The sequence below is a fragment of the Arachis hypogaea genome, chromosome 3, assembly GCF_003086295.3.
Source record: "Arachis hypogaea cultivar Tifrunner chromosome 3, arahy.Tifrunner.gnm2.J5K5, whole genome shotgun sequence".
NCBI classification, from domain to species: domain Eukaryota; kingdom Viridiplantae; phylum Streptophyta; class Magnoliopsida; order Fabales; family Fabaceae; genus Arachis; species Arachis hypogaea.
In genome coordinates, this window is record NC_092038.1 from 77,009,623 (window position 1) to 77,016,586 (window position 6,964).

At 36.4% G+C, this 6,964-nt stretch overlaps 1 non-coding gene across 1 annotated transcript; it reads left to right on the top strand.

The window, feature by feature from the left end:
- Positions 1 to 4,049: 4,049 nt before the first annotated feature.
- Positions 4,050 to 4,153, top strand: LOC112792884 (small nucleolar RNA R71). Its single transcript, XR_003197604.1, has one exon. It is a non-coding gene; the product is annotated as a small nucleolar RNA R71 (small nucleolar RNA).
- Positions 4,154 to 6,964: the final 2,811 nt, after the last annotated feature.

The following is a 6,964-nucleotide window of genomic DNA, read 5'->3' on the forward strand; positions in this document are numbered from 1 at the left end:
TCCGCCTCTGAATCAGATTTTTGCTCAGGTCCTTCAATTTCAGCCAGAAAATACTTGAAATCACAGAAAAATAGAAAAACTCATAGTAAAGTCCAGAAATGTGATTTTTGCATAAAACCTAATAAAAATATACTAAAAACTAACTAAAACATATTAAAAACTATGTAAAAATAATGCCAAAAAGCGTATAAATTATTCGCTCATCACAACACCAAACTTAAATTGTTGCTTGTCCCCAAGCAACTGAAAACAAAGTAGGATAAAAAGAAGAGAACATACAATAAATCTCAAAATATCAATGAAACTTAGTCCCAATTAGATGAGCGGGGCTAGTAGCTTTTTGCCTCTGAATAGTTTTGGCATCTCACTTTATCTTTTGAAGTTCAGAATGATGGCATCCATTAGGAACTCAGAATTTAGTTAGTGTTATTGATTTTCCTAGTTCAGTATGTTGATTCTTGAACACAGCTACTTTATGAGTCTTGGCCGTGACCCTAAGCATCTTGTTTTCCAGTATTACCACAGGATACATAAATGCCACAGACACATAACTGGGTGAACCTTTTCAGATTGTGACTCAGCTTTGCTAAAGTCGCCAGTTAGAGATGTCCAGAGTTCTTAAGCACACCCTTTTTCTTTGGATCACGACTTTAACCACTCAGTCTCAAGCTTTTCACTTGGACCTTCATGACACAAGCACATGGTTAGGGACAGCTTGATTTAGCCGCTCAGGCCAGGATTTTATTCCTTTGGGCACTCCTATCCACTGATGCTCAAAGTCTTTGATCATCTTTACCCTTGCCTTTTAGTTTAAAGTGCTATTGGCTTTTTCTGCTTGCTTTTTCTTTTTCTTTCTTTTTATTTTTTGCCATTTTTTTTCTTTTTCTTTTTTTCGCAAGCTTTGTTATTCACTGCTTTTTCTTGCTTCAAGAATCAATTTTATGATTTTTCAGATCATCAATAACATTTCTCTTTTTTTCATCATTCTTTCAAGAGCCAACAAATTTAACATTCATAAACTTCACTATAAAAAATATGCACTGTTCAAGCATTCATTCAGAAAATAAAAAGTATTGCCACCACATCAAAATAATTAAACTAATTTCAAGATAAAATTTGAAATTCATGTACTTCTTGTTCTTTTGTAATTAGGAACATTTTTCATTTAAGAAAGGTGAAGGATTCATGAAATTATTCATAGCTTGAAGACATAGACACTAGACACTAATGATCATGTAATGAAGCTAAAACATAGTCAAATATAAAGCATAAAAATCAAAAAACAGAAAAATAAGAACAAGGAAATTAAAGAACGGGTCCACCTTAGTGATGGCGGCTAGTTCTTCCTCTTGAAGATCTTATGGAGTGCTTGAGCTCCTCAATGTCTCTTCCTTGCCTTTGTTTCTCCTCCATCATGGCTCTTTGGTCTTCTCTGATTTTATGGAGGATAATGGAGTGCTCTTGGTGCTCCATCCTTAGTGCTTTTGGTGCTCCTTTCTCTTTCTAGTGATGGGTTTTGAGATGAATCTCTCCATCTCCGATGACTCAAAGTTGGAAGCAACTGTCTTCCCTTTCCTCTTCCTAGAGGTTTGTCCGGTCTTAGGTGCCATTAAAGGTTATAGAAAAATAAAAAGTAATGCTTTTTTCACACCAAACTTAAAAGGTTGCTCGTCCTCTAGTAAAAGAAGAAAGAAAGAAGGAAAAGAATGTGTGTAAAGGGTTCGACCATGTGGGGTTGGGAGTGTTTTGGGAGGGGAATGGTTTGAATTTGAGTGGGTGGGTGTGAGTGGTGCAGAGGGTGTTATGGAAAGGTGTGAAGAAGGGGGAGAGTGAGTTGGGGTAGGTAGGGATCCTGTGGAGTCCACAGATCCTGAGGTGTCAAGGAGTTCTCATCCCTGGACCTCGGTGTTCAAACGCCCTCTGTGTGGCATTTTTGGCGTTTAAACGCTAGGTTGCTGCCCTTTTCTGGTGTTTAAACGCTGGTCTGCTACCCTTTTCTGGTGTTTAAACGCCCAGAAAGGTGCCAGACTGGGCGTTTAAACGCCCATTTTTATACCTTTACTAGCGTTTAAACGCCAGTTTGCCTGCCAGTTCTGGTATTTAAACGCTAGACTGCTGCCCATTTCTGGCGTTTAAATGCCCAGAATGGTGCCAGGCTGGGTGTTAAACGCCCATTTTGGTATCCTTACTGGCGTTTAAATGCTAGTAAACTCGTCCTCCAGGGTATGCCATTTTTGATGCTATTTTTTATTTTTCTTTAATTTTTGCAGTTATCTTTGTGACTCCACATGATCATCATCCTAAAGAAAACATAAAATAATAATAGAAAACAAAATGAAAGAGTGATTAATATAGATAAATAAAATTGGGTTGCCTCCCAATAAGTGATTCTTTAATGTCAATTGCTTGACAAGAAGCTCTTACAGAGCTTCACAGGTGCTCAGAACATGATTATGGCCTCCCAACACCAAAGTTAGAGTTTGAATGTGGGGGCTTTGCTTGACTCTGCATGGAGAGAATTGAATGAAACTTTTCATGCTTCTTTCCCATGTTTACAAAAGAAGATCCTTGTGCCTTAAACACAAAGTAGTCCTCATTCACTTGAAGGACTAGCTCACCCCTGTCTACATCAATCACACCCTTCGTTGTGGCTAGGAAGGATCTTCCAAGGATGATGGATTCAACCTCATCCTTCCTAGTGTCTAGGATTATAAAGTCAGCAGGGATGTAAAGGCCTTCAACCTTTACCAAGACATCCTCTACAAGTCCATAAGCCTGTTTCTTTGATTTGTCTGCCATCTCCAGTGAGATTCTTGCATCTTGTACCTCAAAGATCCCTAGTTTTTCCATTATAGAGAGTGGCATGAGGTTGATGCCTGACCCCATGTCACACAAAGCCTTCTCAAAGGTCATGGTGCCAATGGTGCAAGATATTAAGAACCTTCCGGGATCCGGTTTCTTTTGAGGTATCTTCAGCTGAACCAACGCGTTTAGTTCATTAATGAGCAATGGAGGTTCATCCTCCCAAGTCTCATTACAAAATAACTTGGCATTCAGCTTCATGATTGCTCCTAAATATTGAGCAACTTGCTCTTCAGCAATGACTTCATCAGAGCTCATGAATGGTAATAGGAAGTTTAGTGGAATCTATATGGTCTCTAGATGAGCATCAGATTCCTTTGGTTCCTCAATAGGGAACTCCTTGTTGGCCAGTGGACGTCCCATGAGGTCTTCTTCACTTGGAATCACTGCCTTTCCCTCCTCCACAGGTTCGGCCATGTTGGACGTGTAGATGGCCTTGCACTCTCTTTTTGGATTCTCTTCTCTATTACTTGGGAGAGTATTTGGAGGAGTTTCAATAACTCTTTTACTCAGCTGATCTACTTGTGCGTCCAAATTTCTGATGGAGGACCGTGCCTCAGTCATGAAACTGATAGTGGCTTTAGATAGATCAGAGACTATGTTTGCTAAGCCAGAGAGGCTCTGCTTAGAATTCTCTATCCGTTGCTGAAAAGATGATAGAATAGGTTTGCTATTGCCAAACCTATTTCTCCCACCATTATTGTTATTGAAGCCTTGTTGAGGCTTCTGTTGATCCTTCCATGAGAAATTTGGATGATTCCTCCATGAAGGATTATAGGTGTTTCCATAGGATTATGCCATGTAATTTACCTCTTCCATTGCAGAATTCTCAGGGTTATAAGCTTTTCCTTTAGAGGAGGCTTCTTTAGCACTACCGGATGCAGCTTGCAATCCAGTCAGATTCTGAGAAATCACATTGACTTGCTGAGTCAATATTTTGTTCTGAGCCAATATGGCATTCAGAGTATCAATTCTCAAGAACTCCTTTCTTTTGAGTTACCCCATTATTCACAGGATTTCTCTCTTAAGTGTACAAGAATTGGTTATTTGCAACCATTTCAATGAGTTCCTGGGCTTTTACAGGCATTTTTAGATGAAGAGATCCACCAGCAGAGTGGTCCAACGACATCTTGGATAACTCAAACAGACCATCACAGAATATACATATGATGCTCCATTCTGGAAACATGTCACAAGGCCACCTTTTGGTTAATTTCTTGTATCTTTCCCAATCTTCATAGAGGGATTCACCTTCCTTCTGTTTGAAGGTTTGGACGTCCACTCTGAGCTTACTCATCTTTTGAGGTGAAAAGAATTTGGTCAAGAAAGCATTGACCAGCTTGTCCCAAGAGTTCAGGCTTTCTCTAGGTTGTGAGTCCAACCATGTCCTGGCTCTGTTTCTCACAGCAAAGGGGAAAAGCATAAGTTTGTAGACCTCGGGATCAACCCATTGGTCTTAATAGTATCACAGATCTGCAAGAATTCAGATAAGAACTGATGAGGATCTTCTGATGGAAGTCCATGAAACTTGCAGTTCTGCTGCATTAGAGAAACTAATTGAGGCTTAAGCTCAAAGTTGTTTGCTCCAATGGCAGGAATTGAGATGCTTCTTCCATAGAAGTTGGAAGTTGGTGCAGCATAGTCACCAAGCATCTTCCTTGCATCTCTGGCATTGTTGTTATTTTCGGCTGCCATGTCTTCTTCTTTTTCGAAAATTTTTGTCAGGTCCTCTCCAGAGAGTTGTGCTTTAGCTTCCCTTATCTTCCTCTTTAGAGTCCTTTCAGGTTCAGGATCAGCTTTAACAAGAATATCTTTATCCTTGTTCTTACTCATGTGAAAAAGAAGAGAACGGAAAAGAAGAGAAATCCTCTATGTCACAGTATAGAGATTCCTTTATGTAAGTAGAAGAAGAGAAAAAGAGAAGAATGAGGTAGAGAAAAAATAAAGAGAATTCGAACACAGAGAGGGAGAAAAGGTTCAAATTTTAAGAAGAAAAGAAGAGTTAGTAAATAAATAAATAAATAGAAAGAGATGAGAGAGAGGGAATTCAAATATTAAATAAAAGAAAAGAAAAAATATTTTTGTTTTTATTTTAAATATTAGTTAGTATTCAAAAATTAAGAAAGGAATAAAATTAGAGTTTAAAACAATTAGTTAATTAAAAAGATTTATGAAAAGAGGAAGGTGATTTTCGAAAATGAGAAGTGAAAAAGTAGTTAGGTGGTTTTGAAAAAGATAATAAATAGTAAGTTTTGAAAAGATAAGAAGTTAGAAAAAGATTTTGAAATTAAAATTTGAAAAAGATATGATTTGAAAAAGATTTGATTAAAAAAAGATATGTTTGAAAAGATATGATTGCAAAAAGAAATTAAAAAGATTTGATTTTTAAAATTAAAATTGATGAGTTAACTAACAAGAAACTAAAAGATATGATTCTAGAATTTAAAGATTGAACCTTTCTTAACAAGAAAGTAACAAACTTGAAATTTTTTTGAATCAAATCCTTAATTGTTAGCAAGGTTTTCGAAAATATGAAATAAAAATAAGAAAAAAATTTTGAAAATCAATTTATAAAATTTTCGAAAATATTAAGAAGAAAAATGAAAAAGATTTGATTTTTGAAAAAAGATTTGAAAAGATGGAATTTTTAAATTGAAATTTTGACTTGACTAACAAGAAACAACTAAATTTTAAAAATCTTTGACTAAGTCAACCCAAAATTTCGAATTTTATGAGTGAAATAAAGAAAAGATATTTTTTTATTTTTGAATTTTATTGAAGAAAGAGAAAAACAACAAAATGACTCAATACATGAAAATTTAAGTTCAAAACAAAGAAAACATGCAAGAACACTTTGAATGTCAAGATGAACACCAAGAACACTTTGAAGATCATGATGAACATCAAGAACTTATTTTTTTGAAAAATTTTTAAGAAAAGAAACACATGCAAGACACCAAACTTAGAAATTTTTAAACTTTTGACTCTAAAAATTCGAAAATGTATATGAAAAATAAGAAAAGACACAAAACAAGAAAATCACAAGATCAAACAAAGACAATCATCAAGAACAACTTGAAGATCAAGAAGAACATATACCTAAGTTTTCGAAAAATACTAGAAAAATAAAAACATGCAATTGACACCAAACTTAAAATTTGACTCTAGCTCAAACAAGAAACACAATTTTTTTTGTTTTTATGATTTTATTAAATTTATTTTTTTGAAAAATTTTTGAAAATTAGAAAAAATATTTTTTTGAAAGATTTTTTAAAAATTTTTGAAAATAGAACAAGAAGAAAATTACCTAATCTAAGCAAAACGATGAACCGTCAGTTGTCCAAACTTGAACAATCCCCGGCAATGGCACCAAAAACTTGGTAAACAAAATCGTGAGTTCACACTTCTCTCACAACTACACGTAGCTGACTAGTAAGTGCACTGGGTCGTCCACGTAATATCTTACATGAGTAAGGGTCGAACCCCACAGAGATTGTTGGCTTGAAGCAAGCTATGGTCATCTTGTAAATCTCAGTCAGGCGGATTCAAATGATTATGAGGTTTTGATAATTAAAAGATAAATAAAACATAAAATAGGATAGAGATACTTATGCAATTCATTGGTGGAAATTTCAGATAAGCGTATGGAGATGCTTTGTTCCCTCTGAGCCTCTGCTTTCCTATTGTCCTTATCCAATCATGCGTTCTCCCTTCCATGGCAAGCTGTATGTTGGTGGATCACCGTTGTCAATGGCTACCATCAGTTCTCTCAGTGAAAACATGTCCGCTATGGTTTCCCGCATGGCTAATCAGCTGTCGGTTCTCGATCATGTTAGAATAAGATCCATTGATCCTTTTGCAAACTATCACTGCGCCCAACAGTCACGAGTTTGAAGCTTGTCACAGTCATCCCATCCGAGATCCTACTCGGAACACCACAGACAAGGTTTAGACTTCCCGGATCTCAAGAATGCTGCCAATTGATTTTAACTTATACCACGAAGACTCTGATCTCACGGAATGGAAGGCTCTATTGTCAGGAAAGGCAACCATGTGTCGTGAACCAGGAGGCCAAGAGATACACACTCAAGCACTCGCAGAT